This window comes from Hypanus sabinus, chromosome 20, assembly GCF_030144855.1.
Source record: "Hypanus sabinus isolate sHypSab1 chromosome 20, sHypSab1.hap1, whole genome shotgun sequence".
Classification (NCBI taxonomy): Eukaryota; Metazoa; Chordata; class Chondrichthyes; order Myliobatiformes; family Dasyatidae; genus Hypanus; species Hypanus sabinus.
The window spans coordinates 44,451,210-44,477,836 of NC_082725.1; the positions used below are offsets into that span (position 1 = coordinate 44,451,210).

Genomic DNA, 26,627 nt, shown 5'->3' on the forward strand with positions numbered 1-26,627 from the left:
CTTGCCACAGTTTACCCAGTCTCTAGCCTATTTTTGTGGTCACTATATTAATATGGCCAGTCTAGATGAGTATTTGAGCAATGGTGTTGACATGACACTAATGTTTGCGACCTTGTAATTGTGATACAGGGAATGTCAGGGCTAGATGGTTAGAGTTTCTCTTGTTGGAAGTTACCTGGCACATTCTGCACTCTCTCCGTCTAGCTGCATTAGAACTGCAAACATTTGAAAAACGGAAGAGGACTCAGATCTGGGGGGTAGTCAGAAAATGAGTTGTTGCTTGACATCTCACAGGATGCTCACTTTGTGACAGAGAAACAAAACTTAAGAGAAACAAAAGTAACTGCGCAGCCAACAAACATGAGAACATTGCAACTGGAGTCCAGCCATTTAGTTAGATCACGGCTGATATGTGTAAGATCCCTTTGTCAGCCATCCAACAAACATCTAACAGTCTTAATTTTGAAATATTCAATTGTCCTAGTTTCATTTGATTTGGAGTGAATGATTTTATGACTCCCAGTATCATCTGTGTATCTGAAATCTTCTTGATGTTGTCCCTGAATGTCCCCGCTCTCTTATTTGGACTCCTCAATTACAGAAATTAGTTTCACATTGATTCCTCAACTCATTCAATGATCTTCAGCTAATTAAATAAGCTCTTAGTATCTTGCATTCAAGAAAATCTGCGGGTCCCCAAAGCAAGTCTTTAGGTTATACTGTTTTTGCACCTCCGCTAGTGTATCCTTCCTAGTCCTTACTGTGTCTAACCAGAGCTTTGTATAACGTTAACATCACTTCCATTCTTTTGTATCCCAGATAAATGCCAAAGAACAAAGAAAGTTTTACCACATATAGTTAGCAGGGAAAACAGATGCAGACTTGGCAGCGAATACCTCTAGTTATTGTGAATCGTACAAAATTAATTGACCAACACCATGTCAGCTGTTATTGTTCTCATATATCTTAAGCGTGGGTGATTTTCTTTTTGCAATTACAATCTCTAAATTCTTAATGGCAAAGAAACAAGAACGCCAAATGCCGGCTCCTTTATGGTATTTGGTGCCTGGCCAATAATGAGATTTCCGTCTAGTCTGTTTCAAACATCATATAAGTCTTCCAGTTCAATTTTAACTAGCAAGCATGTAGAAATTCAAACCATTGCCTAAAATGGAAGCATTTTACCTGTTTGGATCAAACTCAGAGAGCTGTTTGACAACCCAAATTGCCAAATAAATGTGTGAAATTAGCACATCCCAAGAAAGTACAGTACACATCAGCCCTGTTACTGAAGTAACAATGTTTGCGATCACGTATCAAATGGCTAATCCCAAGTTATATAAAAGCGGTATACTGCACCGCCAATGCTTGAAATCTGAAATAACAAACAGAAAATGCTGGAAATTCTCAGCATGACAGGCAGATCTGTGGATAAAGAAATAAAAGCAGATATTTCAGATTGAAGTCTTTTCATGTAAGGTCACCAAACTCAGTCTAATCATGTTGCTCTCTTCACAGACCTGCCCGGTATATATATTACTTATTGTTCGGAATTCAGCCCCAATGACTAATTGTAAAGTTATGATGCTTTTAATTTTTGGGTAGGGCTTCACTTTTTAATAAGTTAGCTAATTGGAAAGAAAATGGGCTTGGCAAAAGAAGGGAGAACACAGTGATGTTAGATACATTCTGTCAGAGCCAGTGATCAATGGTGTTCTGCTCCCACTAGCCCGGGGTCGCGGGGTTCTCCATATTTTCAAAACCACTTTGGAGAATCAAAGCCGTTTGGTTTTCCATTCCTAACCCTATTCATAAATGAAGGGAAGACTTCCCAAAAAACAATACAAAATTTATTGAACATATCAACCCTAAAGTCTATGTGACAGGTATAGGGAGGGCTGATCTCATGGAAAGATGTCTAGACAGATGGAAGGAGAAGGAGGAGGTTCATTCAAAGGTCAATATAATAGATATTTTTTGCAGTGAAGTACGAGTATGCTGATTTATAGCAATGGGCAAACTTTGCATGTTTGAGAAGAGCAGGTGTTTGTAGAACCACGATTCCCAAAGGTCTCCATCACTGGATTTACAGTGCGAGTCCAGCTAAAGAAATGATCAGTTGCAGTGATCAGCACTCAGCTTTTGTGCAGTCTGACCATGAAGTTTGATTTTCATGTCATAATTCCCATACCTGCTTCCAAAGAAATGTATTATCAATTAGATAGGATGTGAATATTTCATTTTAAACACTTTATTCAGTTTAGGGATGTTTCTATTAATGTTCATCAAGAGGGGGCATTTTCAGCTATCAGAAGAAACTTCAGACAAATGACTTGTCAACTTTTGGTCTCTATCAAACACATCTAAACGGTTCCAATGGTAAGGAACAAAGATTATTGAGGTTTACCACCATCTGTTTGATCCCCACTGTCACACTATTCATTCTGACATTCTACAAACAAGATTAATAATGAGTGTCATTCTTAAAATAAATGAAATGAAAACAAATTTTTGTACTGTTCACATTTATTACTGACATCGTGTTTTGATTTGTAAAAGATATATCTTTTTTCCCCCCCAAGTCAGAGTTCACTGGTGTATTTTCAGTTTTTACAGGTTAAAGCCTAGTTTTAATGATTAATCATATGGAAAGTAGGAAAATAAATTATTAATCATTGACCGAGCTTTTTTATCAAGGTGTATGAACATAAATTTGAACACGTCAAGTTTTTACCAGTATAGGAAAGGAGAATTATCATCGTAATTTAAAATGCAGAACTTCTGAGATGTTATTTGATGCTTGGCTAAGTCAGAATCTGGTTTGGAGTTGCACCCTGTGGGAGTGAACATTGATATCAACGTCCCTGTAAGATTAGCTGAAAATACACTGAGGCTTTGTTCCCAAAAGGATATCAAATGCTTGAAACTAGGATGAGGTTTGGTCTTTATTCTTCTTTATCAGAAAGATTCATAGAACTGTGTATTGCTCTACCTTGGAGATATTAAAACAGCGAGGGCTCATAATCACATTCTCTAAATGCTGACGAATGAAGGCATTCTATGGAAATAGAATACTTAGCTAAAATAGTGACGCTTGTGGAAGTTTATTTTTAAATTATCACGACACATTTAAGAGAATGCCATTTTTTTTTACCCTGCAATGTTTTATGTTTATAATTGATAAAAGCTGCCAACAGACATAAAGGTCATGAGAATGAGAATATCAATTAAGGAGCATTTTTTTTAATCCATGTTCCCTTTATCTTATCAGAATCACAGCCACAGTAGAAAGCAATTGAATATATTGAAAGGTTGATTGATACTTGGATTAAGCATTAGGACCATCATCAGTGATTGGATGACCTAGGTACATCAGTGGTACACATCGGATTGGAAAATTCAAAACCAAAACCCCAAGCTCATGAGATGCAGTTAGAAATATTTGATTTAAGAGGTAGGAGCGGAATTAGGCCATTTGGGCCATTGGGTCTGTGCTGTCCTTCAATTATGGCTGATTCATCGTCACTCACAACCCTATTCTCCTCTGTAACCTGTGACGCCTTGACTGATGCAGAAACTATGAACCTCGGCTTTAAACACACCGAAAGACTTGGCCTCCACAGCCGGCTGTGGCAATGAATCTCACAGATTCGCCACCAGATACGAGATGTGTGTGGGGGAGGGGGAGAACGTGTAGCTGTGACTTTTGTCCGTATAGTAGCATCAGTTTCTCTCTACTCTGTGTATAGTGTTGGCGCATGGCCAAGTGGTTAAGGTGTTCGTCTAGTTATCTGAAGGTCGCTAGTTCAAGCCTTGAGTGTGTGTCCTTGAGCAAGGCACTTAACCACACGTTGCTCTGCGATGACACCAGTGCCAAGCTGTATGGGTTCTAATGCCCATCGGTGGCGTGGAGAGGGGAGACTAACTTTCCAAGGCACAAATCCATGGTCTATCGAGACTAACGGAGGCCTACAAATTGATTTCTGGTTTCAATCCCTGGTTGATTGCACATATTTAGCAAGTCTGATGCTTTATCTGGTGATGTGCGTCACATATGCTCACCAATTGGGCAATTGGTGATATCCATTCTTGCCCAGCCCGAACAAGCTCACTGAAATAATCCAGCGGACGTTGGGCGCTTGCTGTCGTTTAGCTGAAACGTTGTCAATAATTTTCAGATTATTGGTGAGTAAATCAGGGGTTGATTGCTTCAACAGAGCTATGCTGAAGATCACCCATCTTCAGGTGGAGTGCCATCTGTTTGATCCTTCAGAATAGCAAGGAATAAAAAAATTCCAAAGCCCAGGACAAGGAGCTCTGACCTAAAGCACCACCCCACTAGGGGATGCCGAAAGCAATGGGTCTATGTCCAACTTTCCAGGGAACTATTCTGGTGAAGAACCAGCTTCCCCATGTGGTTGGCCTTGGAGATCTCCCACATAGCTATTCCTATTGCCCTTAGGAATGTACCGAAGAAGAGCTTTGGGATAAAGGGGAAGTGGGATCTGAGAAGCAGTCTGTCGCCTGCACTGCTATTTGGATTGGAGCTGGCCTCAAATACTGTGCTGATTGCTCCACACTGCGGCCAATGCTTCCTCCTTCGAGGTGTTCGAGGATTGCTCTCCCACAGTCTGTTACTGCTGGCACCAACTGACTGACAAATTCATCTGCAAGGCAAGAGGAAGGGTGCTGGTGATTTCCTGTGTGCCCAAGTTATCAGCCTAACAAGGCTGCATAGCCAACAGGTATGAAGCCTGGAATTGTTTGAAATACGTGAGGGTGTGGTGCAGTATTTGAAGGCTATGCAGGAATTAAGAGTGATAGATATTTAGTTGAACCAGGAATGGGATTACGCTGCAGGAAGCAGTTTGTGGAGCTAGATGTGCAGCTACTGAGAATTGGGATTTGATAATCTCATTACTTGAAACTTCCTGCACACCTCGGAGCTTCATGCTAGGTAGGAGTTAATCTCCAGCCCAACCAGGCACTTGGCAAATTGTCTGGACAACTTGCAAGAAGACATGTTTGCTGGAAAATGTACAGCCCACCTTTTTGCTGTGACTCACTGGGGCGTACAGCAAATTTCCACAACTGTCGAAATGTTTTCCACCAACGATCAAAAGCAACCCAGCACCTCCCTCTTCAGAGCCTTGGCTTCTCTCCGTTCCAGGCGCTGACTTCCTCTGAACTGGACACCGCACATGCTACGGTATTGATGGTGCTGGCTACAAGCTTGACTGACAGTGGGAGCAGAAACTCTGCATCTGCCCTGCTCCAAGTAAAGCAATCGCAGGCTAATCTTGCAATGCAATCCCAGCACAGATTTACCAGCTGTATCCAACCTGTGCTTCTGTGCCTAGATCCCCAAAGCTCCCCACCAAACTAGGTTTACATGCCTCTGTTTCCAACTTCGGTGAAACTTTGGTAATCTGACCCTCTTGCAGACATCCCACCCTGCAAAAACTCATTTCAGGGAGGTAGCACCCCCACCCCCGCAAGCCCATATCCCACCCCCCCACCAGTCGACCTCCAAGGGTGTATGTAATACTTTTTTAGTGATTTTGTCTAATCTGTAAACCAAGTTGGGTATATGCAGAAAATGTGACGTTAAAATATGTACATATTATACAATATTATATTATCATGAAGTCGTGTTTTTATTCTACCACAACTTTAAGCAAGTCTACAGGGAGTCTGGCCTCATCATGTAGGACATCAATAGAGTAGCTCCTTAGCAGCTAGCCAGCTAGGTTAAAAAACGTTAGCTATGCTAATGAACAAATGGCACCTGTTAAACTCACCTCAACATGTCTTTTAGAATCATTTAACCCACCATGGGCAATAGAAAACTCACTATTGCAAACAGTGCGGCGAGCAACACTGTCATTATTTTTGACGCTTATTAGGCAGGAGTACACTTTAGTGTAGTCTGGGGTGAAGTATGTTTTATATTTTCTTTTTTTGAAACACTCTGCCATGGCGCTGCAGGACACTGAACTGAACTGATGGACAATGAAAGAGAGAGAGAGGTCGACTGTAAAGCCCGCCCACAGAGAAAACTGATAGGTCTACCTAGCACGAAGAGAGACCAATCAGGATGCTCCCTCTCACTCTCGCTCTTCCTCTTCCTCTCCCTCTCAAAAAAATTGTTTTCCGGGATACTGTATATAATTTGCAGACGGCAGGAAGCCGCTATCAATATGCGAGAGACTCCCGGAACTTCCAGGAGAGGTGGGATATCTGCTCTTGCGATATGGTGGTGTCGGACTGACAGGTTTTTAACAGACTACTGGACGTCATTCCTTTAATACCCAACATACTTCTAATTCACTTTTATTTCCAACTGTTACATGGTATTCTAATTCCAATTTCAAGTGAAATCCCTAAATTTAAATGTTACACTGGAAATGGGATCCGAATCGATTTAGATTCAGATCAGGAACCTAGGCCTCACTGAACTGAAGGAGACCATGGGAAATGGGGCCTCACTGAGCTGAAACTTCACCTGGTGAGTCAGATGTTGAACCATCAGGAAACCAAATTGTCAGATGGAATTTACTGGTCTTTGTACTGGTGAGAGAGTGATTGTCATAATTAATCAAAGGTCTCATTACTCTATTGTACAACTATAGGGTACGAGAAGAGCAAGCAATGGAATTAGTCTTTTATCACATTCCAGTGCCTAAGAAGCCAAATCATTCTTTATAGGATTAATTAGGGACCAACATTGAGTTGAGTTTTCAGTGGTAACATCAGCAAAAGGGCATGAAATAACCCAGTGCAAACAATCTGAGATTAGAAAGCATGTTACACCCAAAACCACGCGTGTGTTCTCTGTAAACTTGCAGTTGTCCAAGATTTGGTTCACCCACATTAGGCCCACCTATCACACTGACTACACCCTGCTCAGAACTGAAAGATTCTGCCTATTTGTTGGTGCAGGAAAGTACTTCAATTTTTTTTCCCATTACCTTAGGAACTCAGCATGCTGCAAAGGACTTTTATATCAAAAGTTTTAATTTATTCAGAAACAATTAGGTTATTCAATATAACTTAAAAGTAACACGTACAAAAGCTGGATGAACTCAGCAGGTCGAGCAGCATCCATTGAAATGAGCAGTGAGCAGTGAGGACTGCTCATTTCATCGGATGCTGCCCGACCTGCTGAGTTCATCCAGCTTTTGTACACGTTGATTTGACCACAGCATCTGCAGTGTACTTTGTGGTAATTTTGTTAGGTTACTCAAGAGACAGATCAAATGTTTTATTAAAAGTGCTTAATTTTTTGGTGGTAAACTCGCTTTCAGCTATAATACTGAAACTGCACTCATAAATCCATTAAAGAACGCTTAGATTAGTAGACAAATATAAAAATGTTCAATTGCCCTGTGTGTTTACAAAAGTTAATGAAGAGTTTGCTTTGTGATCATTCAAATTGTAAACTTGAGCAAAAGAACTCATAGGACTGGATAATAACAGCCCACAAAACAAGGGTATCCAAGATATTCCGGCTGGGGGAGAACTAGCCAATCTGCCTCATCTGCCAACGGTTTCTCTGTATTCATGAAAATTACTCCAGGTGCAATTTCATTTCGGTGCCCGAAGCAGAAACTCAATCCTTTTGATTTATGGACTTTAATTTTGGATTCCCCAAAGAAAAAAAACATGGGGAGTAACACTAATTGTAAAAATCTGTAAACAAAATTAGGGGGAAATACTCATAATTTAAAGCAAAAGATCAATGCAAGAGCACTACTAAATACGACAAAAAGAGCAATGTTCTTAACTGCCATCAGTGGTATTCAAGCTGGTCTGACCTTTGAAGAACAGAAGATCTAATTAGAGACGTGACCTTTCCATAAGTGCTCATCAGATCACCTGAGCCAGTTAAACAGGTCGTGTACTACAGCCACTCTTCCAATAAAACTCTGTGTGTGCTTTCATAAATCTATGAATTATGGTTGGGAACCTTTGAGGCATTTCCAATTACTGCAGTGATTGTGGAATCCTCTATAAATATAGTCAGTGGCTACTTTATTCAGCTTCTCCTGTACCTAATGAAGCAGCAACTGAGCGTTTGTTCATGGTCTTCTGCTGCAGTAGCTCAGCCACTTCAGGATTCGACGCATTTGTGCATTCAGAGATTCTCTTCTGCAGGCCACTGTTGTAACCTGTGGTTACTTGAGTTACTGTCGCCTTCCTGTCAGCTTGAACCAGTCTGGCCATTCTCCTCTGACCTCTCTCACCAACAAGGCATTTTCAGCCACAGAAATGCTACTCACAGGATGTTTTTTTGTTTTGCGCTCCATACTCAGTAAACTGTACATGAAAACCCCAGGAGACCAGCAATTTCTGAGGTTCTCAGACCAGCAATCATTCCATCGTCAAAGTTACATGGATCATATTTCTTCCTCACTCTGAACAGCAACGGAACCTCTTGACCATTCTGCATACTTTTGTGCATTGAGTTGCTGCCACATGATTGGCTGATTAGATATTTGTGTTAACGAGCAGGTGTACCTAATAAAGTGGCCACTGAGTGTAAATTCTAAGCAAACAATGGACTTTCAAGGGCACATACTACAGGGCAGATAATGTTAATATATTTCTTATTTTGTGCCTTTTATTCCAAGTGAAAACTTAAAGGTATGCTAGCAGTTTGTGAGCTGAGGGGAAAGAGCCAATGAGTGGGACTAATTGGATGCTTGTTTCAAAGAGCTAGCACACTTGTAATCAGATGAATGGCCTATCTTGTGCTGAATGGCTCCATTATTTAATTATTTTTCCTTCTGTTCATTGGTAATAGTGATGAGCAGAAATTGATAGAACATGTAAGAGCTCGGTTTCTAGGTCAACATGTTGAATAGTCAATGTGTGTCATGGAGCGCTCATGAAGGACTGGATCCAGGTGCAGAGGAAACTGGCCTCCGAACTCCTGAAGCTGGGTCTCAACACCTCCCCTTGCAAATGGGCCCTCAGCTTCCTGACCAATCACTAAGGACAGGCAGCAACCCCTCCACTGAATGCCCCTCAACACTGCTGGCCCACAGGGCTGTCCTCAGCCTGCTGTTCTACTCACTAAGCACTCGTGACTGCTCTAATCCCAGTAACCATGACACCACCTCGGAGGAGGGTGCCATATCTCAAGTGGCAGTGCAGGAGGGAGGTAGAGGGCCTGGTGACATGGTAGAAATGGAGTTTAAGTAGGAGATACGGTCTGAATAAAGTTCAAAGTAAATGTTATTATCAACGAACATATCTCTCACCATATACAGCCACGAGATTCATTTTCTTGTGGGCATACTCAGCAAATCTATAGAATCGTAACTATAACAGAATTCAAACAGAAGAAACAATAATATAAATAAATAAGCAGTAAGTATCGAGAATGTGAGATGAAGAGTCCTTGGAAATGAATCCATTGGTTGAGGGAACATTTCAATGATGGGGCAGGTGAGTGGGAAGCTGAGTGAAGTTCTGGTTCAAGAGTCTGCTGGTTGAGGGGTAATTACTGTTCTTGAACCTGATGGTGTGAGTTCTGGGGCTCTTGTACCTTCTTCCTGATGGCAGGAGAGAGAAGAGAGCACGTCCTGGGTGGTGGCGGGCCCTGATGATGGTTGCTGTTTACCCATGACAGTGTTTCATGTAGATGTACTCAATGGTTGGGAAGGCTTTACCTGTGACGGACTAGGCCATATGTAGGATTTTCTATTCAAGGGCTTTGGTGTTTCCATAATGAGCTATGATGCAGCCAGTCAATATACTCTCCACTACACCTCCAGAGATGTTTGTCAAAGTTTTAGATGTCAGGCCGAATCTCTTCAAACTCTTAAGGAAGTAGCGGTGCTACCTTGCCTTCTTCATAATTGTGCTTACATCCTGGAACCAGAACAGATCCTCTGAAATAATAACACCTCAGAATTTAAAGCTCTCCACCTCAGATCCTCCGATGAAGACTGGCTTAGAGAGTCTAGTTTCCTTCTCCTGAAGTCTACAATCAGTTCCTCAGCCCGAAACATCGACAGCGCTTCTCCCTATAGATGCTGCCTGGCCTGCTGTGTTCCACCAGCATTTTGCGTGTGTTGCTTGAATTTCCAGCATCTGCAGATTTCCTCATGTTAATCAGTTCCTTGGTCTTGCTGACATTGAATAAGAGGTTGTTATTGTTATGACACTAGTCAGCCAGATTTTCAATCTCCCTCCTATGTGCTGATTCATCACCACCTTTGATTTAGCCAACAACATGGTGTCATCAGCAAATTTGAATATGGCATTGGAGTTGTATTTAGCCTCATAGTCGTAAGTGTAAAGTGAGTAGAGCAGAGGCTGAGCACACAACCTTGTGGTGCACTTCTGCTGATGAAGATCATGGAAGAGATATTGCTGCTAAGCCATATTGACTGGGGTCTGCAAGTGAGGAATTTGAGGATCCAGTTGTGCAAGGAGGTACTAAGGGCAAGTTCTTGAAGCTTATTGATTAATTTTGAGAGGCTGAAGATATTGAATGCTGAGCTGTAATCAATAAAGAGCATTCTGATGTGTACATTTTTGCTGTCCAGATGTTCCAGGGTTGAGTGAAGAGTCAATTAGATGACATCTGCTGCAGACCTGTTGCTCTGGTAGGCAAATTGGAATGGATCTAAGTCACTTCTAGGGCAGGAGTTGATCTGTTTCAGCACCAATCTCTCTAACCTCTTCATCACAATGAACTGAGTCACCGATGTTACTGAGTGATAGTCACCGAAGCAGCTCACCATGCTCTTCTTGGGCACTGGTATAACTGAAGCCTGATTAAAGCAGGTTGGTACCACACACTGCTAAAGTGAGAGATTAAAGATCTAAAGATTGATTTGGCATGAATAGCACCTTCAATTAAAAGGTGCAATGTGTTCCAATTTCTAGACAACTGTTTTATGTTCTCAGTCCCTTCAAAATAATTGTCCTCTAATAGAAAATAATTAGCCTTTGTTAGGAGAACATAAGTTTAGGGAACTTGTAAAGCAGGCTCATCAATGGATTGTTAACCCTGATTTCAGCCATTTCAAGGGTTTTTTGAAGATGGTGCTAAACTATCCAGAGAGGTTTTCTATGACACACACAACATTGACATTGAAGGCACTGACATTTGCCTGATGATCGATTAAGTTCTGTTCATAACTCATCTTTAAAGCAATGAATTGCGGGAAGCCCTGGAGTTTAATTTATCCAAGACCTTGGATACTGATACCCCACCTTCTGAAAAAAAACATTAATGAAGATTCAAAGACAAAAGGAATGGTAATGAAAGTTCAAGTAAAGTGTGTTGGAAAAATATAGGGGTGAATGTTATCTGCTTTCTGGTTAAAGTTGATTATATTATCTTGCTGGCTGAGTTTTACCCTATCCTACCGAACAGAGACGCCTCCTTTGGCTATGAACATTTAGATTCCATGACATGATTTTAACTGGAGCCAAGATGTAGTTAAGATGGTAACTGGCTGTGATCTAATTAAATAAAGTAGTAGATAAGGTGCCCTTTCACAGTAGTGAGGTCACCAAGAGTCCATGACCACTGACCCGCAGATGATTTCAGATCCTAGCTTTTACTTATTGAGATACAACGTGGAATAGGCCCTTCCAGCCCTTTGAGCCAGGCCATCCAGCAATCCCCCAGTTTAATCCTGCTAATCACAGGACAGTCTACAATGACCAACCGGTACATCTGTGGACAGTGGGAGGAAGCCGGTGCACCCAGGGGAAACCCATGCGGACATGGGGAGAACGTGCAAGCACCTTACAGCTAGCATAGAAGCTGGAGAACCAAGTCGAGTAGTTAAGCAAGTCTGGAGTAAGAGTTCCATTAATACTGGTGTTTCATTGTTTGAAGAACCCCACCTAAGTAATGTTGATTAGAGACATGTCACCTTGCCTGGTTTGGCCATCGTATGACTCCAGTTTCACCAAGGCAGATGCGTTAAATACCCTCTGAAAGCCACTCAGTTGATGGGCGATTAATGATCTCGATAAATGATAGCCGTACGACATCCAACGTATGATTTGGAAAGCTAAGTACCTCTTGCTTCTGTGCTTCTCCTTCCTCCACTCCTTGCATCTGCAGTTCGATGGAGGACTGGAATGAGCAAATCCCCTCTCAGTGCTCTGGGGCGAGACATAGAGGCTGCTCATTACCGTGAGATTCTTTAATGCTTTATGTTTGTGAAAAGGGTGTGGAGAAAGATGTGGCACATTCATCCATACCAGCTGCATGACAAAGGACTTTCTGATCTGCGGGCTTTTCCCAGGGAAACACACAGAGACGGGCATCGAGTGCCACTGGCAGGTCTGCTTGGTGAGAGCCGCCCTTTGGTCTGTCAGTACATTGAGATGACTGTAGAGAAAGGCTGCTGGCTGGCGTATTCCAGACTTCAAGAGCTCGTGCTGAGGGATGCACTGAAGCTTGGCGGAGAAGGACCACAGTATAGGGTTCTTCCATTACTGGACTGGGAGAGGCCGGGTCGGATGAGGAAGCCCTGCAATGGCTGCGGTAGTGTACCACCCCAGGGAGACACATGAGTGACAACAGTCTGGAATGAATAAAATATTACTGATCGCATTGACTATCAGTATCAGATTGAAAAGGTGTTGCATGGCTTATTCTTGTAAATACAAACGGTAAATTTTTATTTTGAATAAGGTTTATTTTGATTTGTAAAAAGTTTCCTCTCTGGGAAGGCTGTCTGGGCGTGCTTGCTACAGCAGCTGCAATTCCTTAGGAAGCAAAGGGAAATCCACTCTGAGCCAAGCAGCTGCCAGATGATAAGGTTTATGAGATCAAAATTGCACAGTATTGAGGTTAATTAGGAAGTGTTCACACAATTCGAACATGGTTGAGCAATAAAAAAGCAGAAGGCTAAGGAAACTTTTTAATCATTATACATAACTGGCAAATTTTTAAAGCTGCCGCACATGGCCTGAATTTAAATCTTGTGGTTTATTCTTTTCCATAGCGAGCAGGAAGGAACAAGTCTAGTCCCATATCGGATTGGGATGCATTTTTAAATTATCGAATGTATTAGATTGTGGAGCAGGCATTTGAATTTTGTGCAGTGTAATCTCAATACATGAGAAGAGGAGAGTCTCACCAGGTACAGACACTTTTACAAGAAGTTCTTATATCTATTTATCACTACAGGACTGGAACTACAAGTGAAACCACATCACGTGCAGGTTTATCCATTGAACTGTTCCATCTGTTTATTTTATTCAATCACATTCCCTCAAAGGGATTACTTAAATCTTGTCTTCATTTCTTATCTTCAGTGCATCATAAAGGCCATGAAGGTTTTGTACATCCGTAGGACAGGTAGCAGGACAGCAACACAAGTGGAAAGGGGATTTACTTGCAGATTAGTATTATAACAGTTGTGTGAAGAAGCTGAATAGACCAAGCGGCTTTGTCTGTCTGTCATCATTGTTCAGTTGGATGAGGTGGAACTAAACTGTCCATCATGGCCGGTTGCATTCGTGCATAAATCAGTGGTCACCAGGGAGTCCAATCCCTGCCGAGTTTCCCCCAACCTTGACCATCACTATCTTGTTGCGACTCCAGCCAATCCAACTCACTCCTGAATGCCTCCTCGTTACCATCTGACACTCAGTGAATTTATAGTTGGCATTTGAGCTGAGCCCAGCCACGTGGTCGTAAGTGTAGAGAGAGTAAAGCAGCAGGCTATGCACGCACTTTTGAGGTGCGCCTGTGTTGACTGTCAGTGAGGGGGAGATGTTATTTCCGATTGTGACAAGGAAGCCTAGATCTCATTTGCAGGGGAGGTACAGGGGTCCAGGTTTTGAAGCTTGCTGGTTAGTGCTATGGGATGATGGTTATGAATACTGAACTGCAATCAATAAACAACAGCCTGGCATAGTATTGCCATTGTCCAGGTGTTCAAAGGCCAAGCCAAGAGCCAGTCAGATTGTATTCACTGTGTACCTGTTATAGTGATAGGCAAATTTCAGGTGGTCCGGATCCTTGCTCAGGCAGGAGTTAATTCTGGCCATGACCAATTCTCAAAGCACTTCATTCGGGTAGATGTGAGTGCAACTGGGCAATAGTCATTGCGGCAGCTCACACTGTTCTTCTTGTATGATCGACGCCCTTTTGAAGCAGGTGAGATCCGTCGACGTCAGCAGTGAGTGGTTGAAGATGTCCTTGAAAACTTCAGCAGGTTAGTTTACACAGGTTTTCAGTGCCCTGTCAAGTACACTATCAGGTCCTAATGCATTTTGTCATACATTTTAAATATTTATTGCAATTCCTTAATTTTTTGGGGTCTTTGTCAACAAATACAAACTCCTCAGATCAATTCATATCCACAAGTTTGATGGAAACCATATTTATGCATTTAGATTGCTGTGCTTTTACTAAATGAAACACTTTGATACGTTTTACATTATCAATTCAAGTCATAAATGGTATTATATCTTTATATCATAACTTCATCCAATTCACAAAAAGAAACTAATGTTTTTATTAAAACAACATTTCAAGTCTCTTGGCATTAACATGTTTTTCAGTGCATCTGTACTACTGTAAGTCAATAATTATCAACTGTTGAAAATGAGGGTAATTTTTTTTGTGGTTTGAGAAAGTTATCATTAAGTGTTTCGTTCACATATTTTCAAGTGTTATGATCATCAGCTAGAAGTAGTTTGTGCAAGAAACTGATGAAAAGTGACATTACCGGATTTCTGAAAAGACCCAACAAATTGGTGTATGAAACATGTGAGATTTCCAATAATAAATAATGACATATCGTCCCATATTGTTTGTTGCAAGTGAGAAGTTTGAAGCATCCAGAACTGAAAAGACTTTCTGTGAATCTCTTGCATTCACCTCAGTGGCTGGAATTTCCAATTTAACAATCAAAGAAATGTACAGATCATTTATCATCCATGTACATATACAGTACACAACCCAGAGATTCGTCTTCCCACAGACAGCCATGAAACAAAGAAACACCATGGAACCCGTTCAAAGAAACACATCAAATACCCAATGTGCAAAAAAAAAAGAGTAAATCACCCAAACAGCAAAAATCACAGAATATAAAACACCAAACCACAAAGTCATTGATATAATCCATGAATGCTCAGTTTAAGACCATAAGATATAGGAGAAGTAGGCCATTTGGCCCATTAAGTCTGCTCCACCATTCAATCATGGGCTGATCCAATTCTTCCAGTCATCCCCACTCCCCTGCCTTCTCCCCATACCCTTTGATGTCCTGGTTTAGTTTAGTTCAGTTCAACTTAGTGCTGTACCGTTCATTGACCGACTGTCTGCCCCGATCAAATTCGTACTAAATTGCAACAAATAAGGAGTGACCAGAAACCAGAAACTCATCCCAACATGAAATACAGAGTCCACTCCACAAATTGTGTCTATTAACCCTTGCCCAACACCCAATACTCCAGTGCCGTCCTCGGGCAGCATCGAGTGAGAGGGGGAGAGAGAGGCTGATCAAACACAAACACCTTCCTCTCGGAGCAGTGAGCGAGAGAGAGAGAGAGGTCACATTCAGACACCTTCCTCTAGCAGCAGCAAGCGAGAGAGGGAGAGAGAGACCAGTCAAACACAGGCTGACAGCGCTGAACACAGGCAAGATGCTCACCTGCCCTCTTGTCCTCGTTGACTTCAATCTTCCCCAACACTTCAATCTGTGAGATCAGCAAGAGAAATGGAGTCGATCATGGACTTGTGCCCCATCTCCAGGCTTCTTGGCCTCCAGGACCCACACTTCACTCGAAACCTCACTGAACTCCCTCAGAGACAGCAAAATGCCAGATCACGCAATCGTCCCAGAAACGCAGCATCAAAATGTAAATCACAGGCTCCAATAGTAGCCTGCACACACTCCAAGCTTCAGCAGTCTGTGGCCAGAAAGCCTTGGGTTATGTATAACATCCATGTTACTTAAGGTCAACTAACTGCAAAGCTTGGACAACAAGCTGCAAAGCTTGGTGATTCAATTTTCTGTTAATATCTTGTTTACTTGAAGGTCAGTGTGTTATAAATTTCCTCCATCTCTGCACTGTCCTTAACAGCTGAAGAGTCAGAAGCCATTTGCCTAAGACTGTTTTTAGTCATGGAAAGAAGCAGAAGTCATTAAGGTGAGTGGAGAAAAGTTTAGTTGAGATTTAGTTAAGTTTTATACACAGGGTGGCAAAAGCCTGAAACCCATCTGCCTGGTGGGAGAGACAGAGAAGTTAGGGACATCTAAGATGAAAGTAAAATGGGGAGTCATGGGCTAAGTAAGAGGAAGGATTAGGTTGGTTGGGACTGTAGAGTGATTTTTGAGTTTAGGTCATTTACATTTAGCAAATGGCTTTGGCCACCAGTCTTCTGTTCCTTGACAATGTACTGTGGATTTAGTCTGTAACAATGCACTTCCTAAAGGCTGTGAATCCCAGTTCAGAGATGATGCTGGCATCTGTGGGGTGGATGTGAACCAGAAGGTGTGAAGTTCGCATGTAGTTTCAAAGATAGCATCAGCTATACTTTGTAAATATGGAATTGTCCTTTATGTTTAGCACATAAAATACCAAATAAATGTATTGTGGATTCAGTTTGGAACAATGGATTCCTAAAAGCCCAGTCCAGACACTGCTGGTGCCTGTGGGACGGATGCGAATCAGAAGGTGTGAAGTTTGTTCGTAGCTTCAAAAGAAAGCATTGTCTATACTTTGTAAATATGGAATTGTCCTTTGTGCTTGGCAAATAAATATCGAGCACCACGTTGGGACAGCAGACCTTTCCACGGAAAGTGTCTCCGTATAATGCCAGCTGTACCTTGTTTTGTCAATTAGGGAAGCTGCTTTGTATCTACCAGTAATTCCCTCCAGTGATTTCATTCATGCAACAGCAGGGACTATATTGTGGGCCAAAGGGCCTGTACTGTGCTCTACTGTTCTATGTTCTGCACCCTTCAGTTTTTTTTCACCCTTTTACTAACAAATACGTTAGATAAATTGGTGTCAAAATGGCTGTTGTGATGTGTCTAGTGTGGTAGTGCTGTGGGTAGTGTTTGTCACTCTCACTTTCAGCATCCACTGCTGGCTGGCTTGCGAAAAGGAGAGCTGAATGTGTAAGTCCAGTACATAGCCTGTCCAACAGTAAGCCTCATGTAGTGCCTCCTCGCTGGTGAGACGCAGAAACTGAACTCTTTTTGGACTCAGGCTGAACTACAGAGGACGGGGAGGAGGTCTAGTCCCTGCACACGTAGCACGCAGGCCCACCGGTGTGTGGACATGCAAAACCCGGTGCTCGTGAACCAGATCCCCAGCTGTGGGCAAATAGCCCCTCTGCCTTGTGGACAGCCTCGGGAGAAACACTATCAGAGTAAACTCAGCCAGCAAATCCGGAGTGGAGCCCCTAAGGCAGCTGGGCATTATTGAACATTCTTCCAGCAGCTCCTGCAGCCGAGCTGGTGCCAAACATATTGCTTCATAAGCTTTCCTTTGGACTACCCTGGTGAGGCCAAGAGGGGGATCTTGATGACTGGGCATCTCAGGATCTCCATACCTTCCACTCAGGCTTGTGATGATAATCGTCATCACCCATTGTCCTTCGAGACAGACGGATGCCAATCACCACATAGGATAACTTAGATACAGTTTGCGCTTCGGGTGGGTGTGGGAGAGTGCAAGTGGAAGTTCTGCCCCCTTGAAAATGGGGCAAAATGAGGAAAAGCCCCAAAAGGAAATTAATCAAGTTTCAGCCCTCAACAAAGTTGCATCTTTTTCTAAAGTAAGTTGAGAGTGGAGTAAGTATGGAGTTTCAGCTGAATGCGCGCAAATCTCTGTGCATTCGTTTTCCGTGTTTAGGTTAGTATTGGTAGGACCATCATTGGGTAATCTGAGGTCTTTCAGGCCAGTCTGGATCAGTCTTTATGATAAACCAGGGTGGCTACTTCAGAAGACTTCTAAAAGGTAGCTTCGGTGAAGTGGGACTGAAATCGCATAGATGTCGACAATAGGCTAATGCATTTTCTTCCTTTGTGCTTTAAAATTGAAGTTATAGTATCAACACATTTTGGTATGCTTAATTTAAATTGTAGAGGAAATGGTGCAAGTTATAGGAATGTGGATTTAGTGTTGACTTGGTTACAGTCTCCAGAAACAAAGTCAGATGTAATTGGAGTTACCTTGACAACACAAATTGTTAATGCCAACTGCACATGCAAATTGTTTTGTTTTTTTTAAATTCTGTTTATTAGATTGTTTTTGTACTTTATCTCTGAAACACTCCCCACTTTAATTGCCTGTCAGAGCAGAACACTAATTGGTGAAGAGATCTGCTTTTCAGTCCGTCTGGGGTCTGATTGTGGATTTTTGGCCTAGGGTGATGGGACTGTAAATGTGAGCAGCTGGATATGATATACACACTATACCCACAATAAATTCTTTTGCACTCATTTAACGCTGGCATTAACACGTCTCCAATTAACTGAAACATTCTGAAGCATTCAGTGTAGACATGTTAAGTATTTTGGGGAATCAGGTCTGGTTGAAAATATGCGCAGTAGTCTAATATATGAGCTTAAGATCGTGCTTGACATAGTGGATTAGTGAGGAACTAAGCACTTAACTCTGAAACATATGGGCCAATGGTTAGATATGCATCACACTGACCTGTTTTGACTACTCTGTACTATTCAACAGGGCCAGCACCATCTTGCCAGGAGCCTGTGAAAAGAAAACAAATCTGTGTTATATTTATCAGTGACTGAAGCATGGCTTTTTTGCATTGTGAAATAAGATCTAGAAAACCCCTTATGCTCCAGGCCAAGATAACAGTGGAGAGTGAAAACAGATAAGTAGATTACTCCCCTTTTGATGGTAGGGGCTGAGCTTGCTGAGCGCAGAACATTCTTTAGTCCAACAATAATTTTATTGTAAATAATTTTATTAAAATGACAAACAAGAAAATGTTGTAGAAATATATTAATGCACTAATATTCAATGAGCCTAATTTCAAGATATGTTTAGCAATTCATGCTTTTTCTGCATCGTGTGTGTTATCTGTACACGTTATACTTTGAAACATGACTTTTCTGAAATCCGCGTAACAATGAGATTGAAAGTTGTGATCTCCAGTAGTGGCCACTCAAAGTGACACTTAGTCACTTCAGCGGTTAGTTCCCTTGTCCAAGACTTTGAATCCTTTTTTGCCTTCTTGTAGAGTTTCAGTCAGCTGCCTCCCCTGTCATTCACCCGCCCTCTTCTTGTTAGCCTTAGCCTTCCACACAATTTCAGTCTTTCCCTCAGCTCTTTCTTTTAATCTTTCAATCTGATTTGGTTGCTCTCTTTAGTCTTACATGTCTTTAGATATTCTCTCACTCCCTTCATCTGTAAACCTGCCTCTTGTTTTCCACCCATCCCCCATGCTGCATGTTAGAATCCCTTTTCTGGATTTTAGTTGGATTTTTTCCAATACTCTGCCCTTTCTCAGACCAGGGAAGATCCCTTTGGAGGCAAAAGAGACAATAGAAAGTAAAATCTGCAGCAACCAACCATCTGCTGTAGGAAAACAGTGAGTCTAGCACTATGTTCCCTCTAAGCTGTGCACAGCTCTTCAACCAGCGCACAAAGGAAATTAATCTACGCACAAAAGGTTAGTTACCTGAAATAGTGTAGTAATTAATAATTATACTTCTTGAAAATAATCTTTTAGCTAAGATAGACAAACTCATAGATAGATAGATAGATAGATAGATAGATAGATAGATAGATAGATAGAATCATCTCGACAGAGTTTACAAAGAGGTGGGGTTGTGGCACTGTTGATCAGAGATAGTGTCATGGCTGCAGAAAAGGCGCACGTCATGGAGGGGTTGTCTGCGGAGTCTCTGTGGGTGGAGATTAGGAACAGGAAAGGGTCAATAACTTTACTCGGTGTTTTTTATAGGCCGCCCAATAGTAACAGGGATATCAAGGAGCAGATAGGGAAACAGATCCTGGAAAGGTAGAATAATAACAGAGTTGTCATGATGGGAGATTTTAATTTCCTAAATATTGATTGGTATCTCCTTAGAGCAAGGGGTTTAGATGGGGTGGAGTTTGTTAGGTGTGTTCAGGAAAGTTACTTGACACAATATGTAGATAAGCCTACAAGAAGAGAGGCTGTACTTGATTTGGTATTGGGAAATGAACCTGGTCAGGTGTCAAATCTCTCAGTGTGAGAGCATTTTGGAGATAGTGATCATAATTCTATCTCCTTTACAGTAGCATTTGAGAGAGATGGGAACAGACAAGTTAGAAAAGTGTTTAGTTGGAATAAAGGGAATCATGAGGCTATCAGGAAGGAAATTGGAAGCTTAAATTGGGAACAGATGTTCTCAGGGAAATGTACAGAAGAAATGTGGCAGATGCTCAGGGGATATTTGTGTGGAATTCTGCATAGGTACGTTCAAATGAGACAGGGAAGTTATGGTAAGGTACAAGAACCATGGTGTACAAAGGCTGTAATAAATCTAGTCAAGAATAAAAGAAAATCTTACAAAACGTTCAGAGATTTAGGTAATGTTAGAGATATTAAGGTTATAAGGAGATATGAAGATTATAAGGTTAACAGGAAGGAGCTTAAAAATGAAATTAGGAGAACCAGAAAGGGCCATGAGAAGGCTTTGGTGGGCAGAATTAAGGAAAACCCCAAGGCATTCTACAAGTATGTGAAGAGCAAGAGGATAAGACATGAAGAATAGGACCTTTCAAGTGTGACAGTGAGGAAGTGTGTGTGGAACTGGAGGGAATAACACAGGTACTTAATGAATACTTAGTTTCAGTATTCACTATGGAAAAGGATCTTGCTGAGCCTCTGATGATGATCTTTGAATAATCAATGGGGATGGGGAGAGGTTCCGGAGGATTGGAGGGTTGAGGATATTGTTCTTTTATTCAAGAAAGGGAGCAGAGTTAGCCCAGGAAATTATAGACCAGTGAGTCGTGCTTCAATGGTTGGTATGTTGATGGAGAAGATCCGGAGAGGCAGGATTTATGAACATTTGGAGAGGTATAATATGATTAGGAGTAGTCAGCATGGCTTTGTCAAGGGCAGGTCATGCCTTATGACCTGATTGATTTTTTTTGAGGATGTGACGAAACGCATTGATGAAGGAAGAGCAGGAGTTGTAGTGTATATAGATTTCAGCAAGGTATTTGACAAGGTACCCCATGCAAGGCTTATTGAAAAAGTAAGGAGACATGGGATCCAAGGGGACATTGCTTTGTGGATCTAGAACTGGCTTGCCCACAGAAGGCAAAGAGTGGTTGTAGACAGGTCATATTCTGCATGGAGGTCGGTGACCAGTGGTGTGACTCAGAGATCTGTTCTGGGACCCTTACTCTTTGTGATTTTTATAATTGACCTGGATGAGGAAGTGGAGGGATGGTTTATTAAGATTGCTGATGACACAAAGGTTGGGTGTGTTGAAAGTATGGGTAGTGTGGAGGGCTGTCAGAATTTACAGCAGGACATTGATAGGATGCAAAACTGGGCTGAGAAGTGGCAGATGGAGTTCAACCCAGATAAGTGTGAAGTGGTTCATTTTGGTAGGTCAAATATGCAGAATATAATATTAATGGAAGACTCTTGGCAGTGTGGAGAATCAGAGGGATCTTGGGGTCCAAGTCCATAGGACACTCAAAGCTGCTGCACAGGTTGAATTTGTGGGTAAGAAGGCATACAGTGCATTGGCCTTCATCAATCATGGGATTGAGTTTAGGAGCTGAGAGGTAATGTTGCAGCTATATAGGACCCTAGTCAGACCCCACTTGGAGTACTGTGCTCAGTTCTGGTCACCTCACTACAGAAAGGATGTAGAAGCCATAGAAAGGGTGCAGAGGAGATTTACAAGGATGTTGCCTGGATTGGGGAGCATGCCTTATGAAAACAGGTTGAGTGAACTCAGCCTTTTCTCCTTGGAGCGATGGAGGATGAGATGTGACCTGATAGAGGTGTACAATTTAATGAGAGGCATTGATTGTGTAGATAGTCAGAGGCTTTTTCCCAGGGCTGAATTGGTTGGCACAAGAGGATACAGGTTTAAGGTGCTGAGGAGTAGATACAGAGGAGATGTCAGGGTTAAGTTTTGATGTTTGGTCTGAACAAAATTGAACCTCTTGACCATGTCTGCATCCTTTTATGTTTTGAGTTGCTTTCACGTGATTAGCTGAGCAGGTATTTGCGTAAGTTGTACCTAATAATGCCGACCCTGAGTGTACTTCAGAATTAGTGAAGTAACAGATCAATGGTATGTGTTACCCTACAATCCCTTGTTTGCATCCTTAACTTGACTTGCCTGCCATGGAAAGGGAAGGTGTTCTTCAAACACCTCTCTTGTCTGTGAACTATTCTTGCCTGGACGTTGTCATAACCTTGCCTTGCTGCAACTTCCACATGAGGACCAGGTGTTGGGACGTTGGGGGTCATGGGGAAATGCTCTCAGTAGTATGGCAACTGAATGATACCAATCATTTTTTCCTCAGAAAAATAGGCACACCAATTGACATCACCATTTTGCCATACTTCTGAAGAACTAATAACTCCAAACTTTGACACCCCATTGATTAGAAAGAGTGTCAAAAGTTATAGAGAGAAAGCAAAATAGAGTAAAAGGTAAAATGAATCACCAACGATCAAATGTCACAGAAGACTTGATGGGCCATCTTGCCTAATTCTGATCCTTTGTTTTATGATACATAAGGTTCCATTTATTTTTGCTGATGTTTCTGAACCGGCGTTTCTGTAGTGAAAAAGCGAAGCTTATTGTCTGTTTGTTGACCTGGTTAATTTCTATTTACAGCACACAACGCGCCCTCCCAGCTCAACAAGCCACAGGATCCAGCAAACCACCTACTCATTTTGTGCTGAAGTAAGTGGGGAGGAGGAGGGCCACTGTTTTGCTGCTGCTTGTGCGAGGGAGGGGGAGTGTAGTGGGGGCTTTGGGGTTCTAACATTTTTGCTCTCACTCATTCTTTGGGACACTTCTGTTTTTATGGATGTCTGCGAAGAGCGAGGATTTCAGGATGTAGTATATCGTATGCATCCTCTGACATTAAATGGAACCTTTGAACTATTGACACTAGTTTAATTCTAGAACAATTTATAATGAACAATTAACCTAGCAACCCAGAACATCTTTGTGGGAAGAAACCGGAGCGCCCAGAGGAACCCTACATGATAATGGGGAGAAGATGAACTGAATTTTGAACTCTGGAATGCTCCAAGCTGTAATAGTGTCCCACTAACTGCTACACTACTGTGGCACCCTTTTGAAGAAGTTCCTCACAGAAGGCGACCCTCCCTCTAGATCACCAATCACTTAAACTAGAAATGCCATGCAAGTGCTTTACATGTTCTGTGTGCCTGTTTATCAAAGTCCATCACCATGGTTACCATCAAAATAGATCCACTGCCAGAAATAGCCTATAGCCTGAAAAAGAAACAACTAGAGTCTGTTTCAGAGCCAGTAAAAAGGAGACTCATTTTCCTGCATTATGGAACACTGGCCTTTGTCCTACATGATGTAACATGTTGTGTATTTTCTTGGATAATGAATACAAGAGGGAATGCTGATCTTCCAAAATCTGATGCTTGATTTCTATTTTTCTGGACTGTATTAACTTGAACATATCAAATGCTTAAGAACAGTCTCAGTTGAAGTTTTACATCCTGTTATGAGTGAGGAGAGTATCTCTCAAAGTGCCTTTCCATGACTTGTGACCAATATTGCTGAAATCAGATTGCAAAACTTTTCTGTTTCTCAGTCCCAAGGAAATTCAATCGGTAGAGTGATTGCAGGATTTACTTTCTGAAGGATACACTCCAGTAATTTTCCAAGTCTATCATAACATCTCCAAACTAGGACCTGCATCACCTCCCATGGGAGTACTAACTTCTGCAGATCCCCCCCCCCCCCGCCCCCCCGGGTTATGATGTGAACAAAGTCACTGGGCAGACCTGAAGATAGTGGGTAAAGAAGTGTTTTATTCAATGAAAATGAGCAGCAGGTATCATGTTGTGACCCTTTTGTAAGGGGAGGCCTCTCAACCCAATATTACATGCCAATTTCACATCCTAAATGTCAAAGGTAGTAGTGGGGCAATTCTATAGTTACTACGTTACTACAATGCTTCCTTTGAATTACATATAGTTTTCTCATGCCTCCTTCTTTGCACCCGCCCCCCAGACATCCAAAATGAATGTTATTCCCCACTGACTCTAGGCTACATTCATCATACGCAGACATCTGAGGACTAATTGTATTGATCTGCATTTCAAATCTAATCTGCAATCAACATTCTAATCTGAAGATTGGTTGCTGGTGCAATTAATATTTGCAACTTACCCTAACTCCGGAATACGCTCTAACAACCACCAAGCCACATCTCATTCCATTTTTGACTTTTTTGTCGCCCATTTTTCATTGCGGCTTCTTTAAAACTATAGAATACCTACCCAACTTTCAAGAAAGTACCCATACAGGAAGCACCGCCAGAATTCAAAAGTGATAGCTCACCTCCATCTGCTTCAGAGCAGCAGGTTTACAATAAGTTTTGACTTTCCATGGATCCTCGGGTCCATTTGCAAGCGACACGTGTAATAGCTGAGCACTTGGGCCAGTTTGCAGGTCACACCTGATGGTAACTGATTGAGAATCAAAAGCCTGTACGTGCTGAAAATACACATTAAAAACAAAAGCATGCTGGTTTGGCAGCAATGGGAGGGGGAGGGAGAGGAGTTAACATCTCAAGTTGATGAGAGCTAAGTGACCAGAAATATTAATTCTTTTTCTCCTTTCATATCAATGTCTGGACTGCTGAGAATTTCCAGAATGTCCTGTTTTTGTGGTGGAATGCGCTAATTATCCTTAGTGAGTTAATTAACTACATACAGTAACCCTACACCATACGATGAACTTCTATATGCTGAAATTGATATTAATTAGCTAGCCAAAAACTTGCCTGTTCTATCCACCAGCCAGCACTTTCTTTTTAAACTCATTCCCTGAATTTGTCAATAGCTCACATCCTAAATAGTTTGAACTATTGTTTCTGAAACTGGTTGTGTCATCCGTTGTTCATACATAGTGAGTCAAGTCATTATCCTCATATCTGTATTCTAGAATGCTTCATACATATCCTGTTGTGTGGAGAGGTAAATCTCCGGCTTACTGTCTGTGGAAATTAGTCTATCTGTGGAGCTTTACTTCTGAACAGAACTCATAAGCACCAGGGTACATTTTATCCAAATATTATGGAAAAACAACATTTTCCATTTCTTCACAAGAGGCGCACTGTATGTGCAGTCAATTAGTCTTGTACCATAGAATCAAGCCTTAAGGCCAGCCTAGCCAAAATGTATACAATTTCAAGTATTTGAATCAATACCCTGACAGTCATAAGGACTATTTTGACTAGGAGGGTTGGTCCCACAGCAGACTTTATCTTACTGACATACAATCTATGGGAAGTCATTTTCATTTTTTTTCTAATAAGTCTTTAATAAGATTCAAGATTACACAATGAAATATAATTACATAAGATAGCTTATATACATAAATTGATTCAGTGGTGGTAGGTATAGGGAGTGTCTGTACATAAGGTGACTACAGGGAATGATAAAGTCGTGGTGGTGGGGTGAGTTACAGGGTGGAGGTGTTGATCTGCCTCACAACACCTTTATCATGGTAACCAAATGCTCAGTAATAATGGAAAGGACATTCACTGAAAAGTATGGCATGCTATTGCCATAAATCGTACAAGCAAAATTAGGCCATTCGGTCCTTTGAGTCTGATCTGCTGTTCCATCATGTCTCATTTACTGTCTATCCTTCTCCCTTCTCCTCGTAGCCTTTGATGCCATTACTAATCAAGAATCTGTCAACCCCATTTTACCCAATGATTTGACCTCCACAGCCATCTGTGGAAATGAATTCCACAGATTTACCACACTCTGGCTAAAGAAATTCCCCCTTGTCTCTGTTCTAAAGGGACCTCTGAGGCTGTGTCCTCTGTTCCTAGACTTCCTCATTATAGAAAACATCCTTTCCATGTACACATGTACTTACCCAGGATATTAACTGATGTGTCCAGAATTGTGAATCATGGAAATTTGTTATTTAATTTAGAATGTTACTCTGCTCAGCTAATAAAAAGGACATCTTGCTCCAATGTAGCAGTTTTTAAGAATTTACTGAATTGGTACACTGATTTCTCATCAACTTGCACAAAAACATATCCAGTATCTACAAAATGACCAGACCTTCTAGTTATGTGTTAATTGCTAATGTAATATCAATTAATTTCTCTTCCCCAGATAAGGAACTATTCAATCCTATATGGATATGAGGTCAATTGGTAGAGAATCAAAATGCACAAATTTTAAATCCTGAAGTGTTTTTCTTCCATTTGTCTTTTATTCCAACAATTTCTTAAATTTTTCAAGCAGATTTGGTGAATTTACTCATAGTAATTTGTTCTCCTCCATCATTACTCCATCTTTATCTTTTTATTCTTCAGCCTTATTGATCAGTTATTAGGTACAGCAGAGATTTGTTACATAATCATTTGAATCCAGTGATTGTTAA

The 26,627-nt window shown here is 41.5% G+C and overlaps 1 long non-coding RNA gene across 1 annotated transcript; it reads right to left on the bottom strand.

The window, feature by feature from the left end:
* Positions 1 to 15,666: 15,666 nt before the first annotated feature.
* On the bottom strand, positions 15,667 to 24,615 carry LOC132378210 (uncharacterized). The gene is made up of 3 exons (XR_009506922.1): positions 24,558 to 24,615; positions 18,670 to 18,723; positions 15,667 to 15,696 (listed from the first exon to the last, which is right to left on the bottom strand). It is a non-coding gene; the product is annotated as an uncharacterized LOC132378210 (long non-coding RNA).
* Positions 24,616 to 26,627: the final 2,012 nt, after the last annotated feature.